Source organism: Neofelis nebulosa, chromosome 9, assembly GCF_028018385.1.
Source record: "Neofelis nebulosa isolate mNeoNeb1 chromosome 9, mNeoNeb1.pri, whole genome shotgun sequence".
NCBI lineage: Eukaryota > Metazoa > Chordata > Mammalia > Carnivora > Felidae > Neofelis > Neofelis nebulosa.
Window position 1 is genome coordinate 82,712,805 of NC_080790.1, and position 7,097 is coordinate 82,719,901.

Genomic DNA, 7,097 nt, shown 5'->3' on the forward strand with positions numbered 1-7,097 from the left:
AAAGCACTCACACACACTATCAAGTTTTAAAGGCAAACTCGGGGCGCCTGGGTGGCGCAGTCGGTTAAGCGTCCGACTTCAGCCAGGTCACGATCTCGCGGTCCGTGAGTTCGAGCCCCGCGTCAGGCTCCGGGCTGATGGCTCGGAGCCTGGAGCCTGTTTCCGATTCTGTGTCTCCCTCTCTCTCTGCCCCTCCCCCGTTCATGCTCTGTCTCTCTCTGTCCCAAAAATAAACTAAAAACGTTGAAAAAAAAAATTTAAAAAAAAAAAAAGGCAAACTCAAGGTCATTTCCAAATGGTAACTCCCATTTCTTGTAATTCCATTTATAACTTGGTACTGGGAAGTAGAAAGGGAATTTGTATCAAGCCAGTGGGGTGCTGGGAACAGCTTGTATCTTCTTGCAAGAGCTAAGTGTAGTGTCTCTTCTGAGCTCTGTTCAGTGATGTCATGTTGGTAGCTTAAAATCCACCACCCTGGGAGTACTGACCATAGAAACTCGCAAATGCCACAGGCCAGTGCCCCCCTCCCGGGTACGCCACTCCAGGGCCCTGCAGATGCCTGGGGATGCTGCTCTTGGGAATTAATCTTAGACAGTAATTGAACAAAAGAAGATAAACAGATGTATGAAATATTTCAGTGAAACTCATCACCGTGATGATGAACAATTACGCATCAATTATAAATTATAATTAACAAGAATGCGAGACTGAAATACTTGTAATGTTATGGAAAAATTGTATATTTTATGCGATTTATGCGATTATGACAATATTAAAATTCATATCCAGCTAGAAAAGGGTGGAAAAAAACCAAAGGATTTTGAAGACCGATTTCTTAGGTTTAATTCAAGGTGTACCATGTGGTGCCTCTGATCCTAGGCAAGGCCATTCATTAGTCTCTCCCTGTCAGTCTTCTGATCTGGAAAATGGGGTTGATAACAGGGACTAGAGTGCAGTGTTTAATAATCAAAATCATAGGAGGAATAGACAGGAATAAAAATAGTTGTATTGTTTAGGCCAAAGGTTGGCAAACGTCAGCCTTCTGGACAAATGTAGCCTGGCCTTGTGTTTCTGTAAATTAAGTTAAAAAAACTTTTTTAATGTTTGTTTATTTTTGAGAGAGACAGAGCACAAGTGGGGGAGGGGCAGAGTGAGAGAAAGACACAGAATCCAAAGCAGGCTCCAGTCTCTGAGCTGTCAGCACAGAGCCCGATGTGGGGCTGGAACTCACGAACCATGAGATCATGACCTGAGCCGAAGTCAGTTGCTGAACTGACTGAGCCACCCAGGCGCCCATGCAAATTAAGTTTTATTAGAACACAGCCATGCCATTTTGTTTATGTATTGTCTGTCTATGGCTGCATTGGCTCTTTGAAGGCAGAGTCGTTGAGACAACAAAGTCTGAACTGTTTGCTATCTCGTCCCATACAGAAAAAGTTCTCTGACCACTGGTTTAGACTGAGGAAATGTGTAGGCAGTTTTCGAGCCTTACTTATATATTTCCCTGCTATCATCTTCTCTGTCCTTCCTTTCCTGTTTTGTAAGTGTGTAAGGAAGGAGAAGGAAAGGAGAAGGCAGAGCCTTTTAGTATCGAATCAGAACTTTCACCGTGAAGGAGGTGGAGGCAGGTTTGGAATGAAGAAGGGGTGAGGACTTTGCAAGGAGCTTCTCTGGGTGCTTCTGCCTTTCTGGCTCCTCAGGCTTGGGCACCACCCCACTCTCATCCCTCTTCCTTCCTGGGACTCCTCCTCTAGTGCTCTCCAGAGTGCCCTACCTTCAGATTCTGGCAGCTTCAACAATGACCTGGAAAAGAAGCTGACTGCAGCCAGAAAACAACTTTTTAGACTCCACCTTGACTGCACAGCTTATGCACTTCCTCCTGTCCACAGTTCACAAGTTGGGGGTCATGCTCTTAGAAAGAATAGGAGGCAATTTTGGACACCACATTTATGATAATATCAAGGTATAAGTATGATATTGGAATTGTTATATTTTGAAAGGAGAGTCATTATATTTGTTTTTTTTTCTTTTTTTTTTTTTTTCAACGTTTTTTATTTATTTTTGGGACAGAGAGAGACAGAGCATGAACGGGGGAGGGGCAGAGAGAGAGGGAGACACAGAATCAGAAACAGGCTCCAGGCTCCGAGCCATCAGCCCAGAGCCTGACGCGGGGCTCGAACCCACGGACCGCGAGATCGTGACCTGGCTGAAGTCGGATGCTTAACCGACTGCGCCACCCAGGCGCCCCTTGTTTTTTTTTTCTATTTTAAGGTTTGTTTATTTTGAGGGGGGCGATGGGCAGAGAGGGAGAGAGAGAATCCCAAGCAGGCTCTGTGCTGTCAGTGTGGACCCAGACGCAGGGCTCGACCCCACAACCATGAGATCATGACCTGAGCTGAAATCAATAGTTGGAGCTTAACCGACTGAGCCACTCAGGCACCCCAAAAGAAGAGTCATTATATTTCTAAGAGACATACAGGAATATTTATGGATGATAGTTGAGATTTGCTTCAAAAAGGTCCAGTACCATGGCAGGGGCAGGGAATATAGATGAAATATGATTGGCTGTGTGTTAACGATTGTTAACACTAGTGACGGGTGCCTAGGGGTTCCTTATGCAACTCTCTCTCTTTTTGCATGTCTAGAAATTTCCAAAATACAGAGGAAAAAACCAACAATATAGAAGTAACTAAATACCCACCAGACAATAAAATGAATCCATAAGCTGGGCACAGTGGAATCTTCTACAGTGGTGACAGTGAATAAAATACAGCTACATGCAACAATATGGATGAACCTTAGAAATCTTAAGCAAAAAACAAGTCCAGAAACATCTATTTATAGCATGATGCCTTTTTTAAAATGCTTATTTATTTTTGAGAGAGGGACAGAGTGCAAGAGGGGGAGGGGCAGAGAGAGAGGGAGACACAGAATCTGAAGCAAGCTCCAGGCTCTGAGCTGTCAGCACAGAGCCAGACGCAGGACTTGAACTCATGGACTAGACCGCGAGATCATGACCTGAGCCAAAGTTGTATGCTCAACCAACTGAGCCACCCTGGTGCCCCCGGCATGATGCCTTTTTATATAAAATGAAAAACAACTAAAATTAAAAGCTCTCTTCTGTATGCATATATGCAATACATACATGTATTTTTATATATTTATATTTAAGAGCACATATGTGATAAAACTACATTTTAACTATATTTGGATGTGTATGTATCTATATTTAAAGAGTACATATGTGATTTTAAGGGTTTACAATTGTCTAAAATTTAAGAAAGCAAGAGCATGAGAAACCCAAGGCTCACGATAGTGAACACATCAGGTGACCAGGGCTGGGATGGGTTAGGAAGATGTAAGTTTCATCATGTCTGGATCAAACAGATTAAGACACAGGCCACTCATGGACCAATGAAGAGTGTGCGTCTTCAACTTAGGATTCTGATTAATTCTGACATCTAAGTCCAAATTAAACAAACAAAAGAAACAAGGTGTTTTCTTAATGTTTTCATCTGTTTTATGTTCTTTCTGTTGGTTGAACCTTCCAATTTGGATTTTTTTCACCTCCCTCCACAAAATTGGGGGGATGGGGGAGTAAATAGCATTTGACAACCTCACATTTTGGCATGCTACCTGTAGGAAAACAAGCCCTATGTAATGAAATATCACTTCCCCAAGAACTAACTGCGGGTGACAGTGGATGCCAGTAACAGGTACGAATGAACATTTATGCACTCAAATTAAATTTGATGTCTCAAGTATTTCATGTGCTGTGGTAAAATATAGGGGCTTTTCAGAGTGGGTAGGGTCGTATGTCTACAGTAAGATCTTCTAGGGACAGGATCGCTTCTGCTCATTGACACATCCCCACATCCCCAGCACCTGACATGGTGCCTTGCCACCTAGTAGGTACTTAAGAAGCGCCCGCTGGGTGGATAGAGAAATTGTGTGCTGCTTGGGTTTTCCCAGGACTCGCCAGCCTGTGTGGACAAATAGAATCCCACCAGTAGGACTCTTCCAAGTTTCCCGGCTCCTGCCCCTATTCCCAAATCTGCACTGGTTATTTGCACGACTCCTGCCAATAGCTCACTTGGCCACATAAATGGGCCTCGTGTTTGGTGGTTGTTTTCCTGCTCTTGTCCCCATCTACAAACATCTGCTAAACATGCCATCTCTTCAAGCCTCCTCAGTACTGTATCTGGCCTCCAATGGAGCACTGTCCCCCCCCAGAAGGCAGTGTTCCAGTGTGTCCAGAGGACAAGCTGTCCAACCGCCACCCTGGGCTGCAGTTTCTGTCAGCTGTGGTGCCAGGAGCCAGAAGCTCTCCTTTCATGGCTCATGTGGCCAGCCAGACAACCGCAGTGGCAGTGGGGGCCTGCAGCCCTTCTCCCACATGGCTCAGCCATGGAGTATGCCTCTTCTCCCTGGCATGACTGCAGAAAATTCTTCCTCATTCTTGTTCAGATGAAGCGAAGCAAAACAAAGTCTCCTGCAAAGAAACTCCCAGAGGTGCTGCTTACTGGTTCTTCACAAATGGCCTGTCTGCAGTTACCAGGCTCCTGAGGGAGGTCAAGGATTTGGGTCACAGGGGGCCAAGAGCTGCTTTGCCAGCTGCAAGGACCAAGCCAGAGAAAGCTTTAGATGAGGGAGAAAAAAGCAAGGAAGAAGAGGAAACCAACATTTAATTGCTTACAATGTGCAAGATTTTATATGTTTTACTCAATTTAATCCTCAAAATATCTGTGGGCGAATACTGTAACCCATGTTTTGGAGACAAGGGCATGGAGGCTAAGTTTAAATATTACATCATAAAGTGGCTTAGATGTATGGCAGCAAACAACTGATACTGACTCCCAGGCCTCAACACAGCTGGAGAACAGCTGGCCCCAAGTGGGGGCGAGTCCTTTGCAAGAATACAGAAAAGAAGGAGCAGAGCAAATATTTGCTTTCCTGGGGGTGACCCGGCCACTGACAAGAGCTGAGATGCATGTGTCTGGTTCCTCTCCAAACTCACCAGAGGTACATCTGGAATCCATGAGGGGACAAGAGTGATTCTAGTGGGGGTCCCACCATGGGGAAGGAAGCACCAGGAATGGGACCCAAGTGTCCCTCTCCCCTACAGAATTCCTCAGGGTTTTAGTTCTCTTGTCTTGTGGGACTCCAACCAGCCTGAATCCCGCAGGGTGAAGGTGGACAGCCCACCCACACAGTCCCAGTTGGCCTTTCCGAGGCTGCTTGTCCTGGAAACACATGAACTTTTTCTGGACCTGGTGGTGGGCAATGTAGATTTGGCCCCCTGAAGGCTCAGAAATGGTCAGGACAGCATGGGAATTAAATTTCCTGTTCCAGGGGTGCCTGGGTGGCTCAGTCAGTTAAGCAGCCATCTCTTAATTCCGGCTCAGGTCATGGTTTCACGGTAATGAGTTCGAGCCCTGCATTGGGCTCTGTCCTCCTAGTGCAGAGCCTGATTTGGATCCTCTGTTTCCCTCTCTCTACTCCTTCCCTGCTCTCTCTCTCTCTCTCTCTCTCTCTCACACACACACACTCTCTCTCTCTCTCTCTCTCTCTCTCAAAAATAAACTTAAAAAAAATTAAATTTCCTGTTCCAAATTACTGTTTTAAAATGTCAGTTTTAGGGGCGCCTGGGTGGCGCAGTCGGTTAAGCGTCCGACTTCAGCCAGGTCACGATCTCGCGGTCCGTGAGTTCGAGCCCCGCGTCGGGCTCTGGGCTGATGGCTCGGAGCCTGGAGCCTGTTTCCGATTCTGTGTCTCCCTCTCTCTCTGCCCCTCCCCCGTTCATGCTCTGTCTCTCTCTGTCCCAAAAATAAATAAAAAATGTTTAAAAAAAAAAAATAATAAAAAATAAAATAAAATGTCAGTTTTATTATTGTTCAGGTGTGGTGAGACCAACAAATCAGGCAATAATTGTCATTAAAAAGATGGTTTGTTATAGATCCCTGAAGAGGGCAGCCCATGCCACGCAGGGCCACATGGGGAAGCACCAGGGTGGGTCAGGAGGCAGAGGGAGGGAAGGGAAAGCATGGCCTTTACTATGGCTTCTTTTTTTTTAATGTTTATTTATGTTTGAGAGAGACAGTGTGAGTGGGGGAGGGGCAGAAAGAGAGGGAGACACAATTCGAACAGGCTCCAGGCTCTGAGCTGTCAGCACAGAGCCCGACGTGGGGCTCAAACTCAAGGACCAGGAGATCATGACCTGAGCCAAAGTCAGAAGCTTAACTGACTGAGCCACCCAAGCGACCCAAGTATGGTTTCTGAGGAAGGAATGGACAGGACAGTGGAGGCAAGCTTCAGGTTGGCCAGTTTGACTAATTTCACTGAGTAATTTCATTCACTGGTACCTGGCTTAGGGCAGGTGGATAGTGGCCCTGAGAGTGTGAGAGACTGATAAAGGAGGTAGTTGGGTTGTGGACTCTGGGTTGGTTGGTGTGCATTTGAAAAGTATGCTCCCTGAATGGGCTAACTAGGGAAGGGCAGTCCCTTCAGGGTCAGCAAAGCTCAGGTGTCAGAAACACAGGGTTAATACAGTTATGCCCAGCTTCATCTGACAGCTCGCCAGAAGTTCAGCAAGGAAATAAATGGCCAAAAGTAAAGAGCCAACAAAATACCTATGCCCCAGTTTTATTTTTTTGCAAGAATATCAAACATCCTTTATCAAGCAAACTCAAGCTGGTAAAGCATACTCCATAAACCTGTCAAGGGTTAGCACGAAAAGGTTGTAAAATAATATTCTGTAGCCCAGGTTTGATTTTAAATTCTTTTTGCACTATCAGGTTCCCAAGGAGACATTAAAGTTCAAAGAGCAAATTATCCTGCCCTTGTAAATGCTAGTGTAAAGGAACCAAATCTCAAAAATGTTGAAATAAAAGTCTGAGTTTCCTCCTCCCCAATTCTACCTTGCTTGGTCCCAGCAGGATGGCTTCTCTGTCCAGGGACAGGGGACTGCGGTCTAGGCTGTCTTCTGTCTCTTGCAGGGAAGGGTGTGGTGCCGAGGCCTTGGGCATCGAATTGGCCTCTCACATGTCCCCTTTAAAAAGTCCCAGGTGTTAATGCAATATTAGCACAGCCCTGACTCC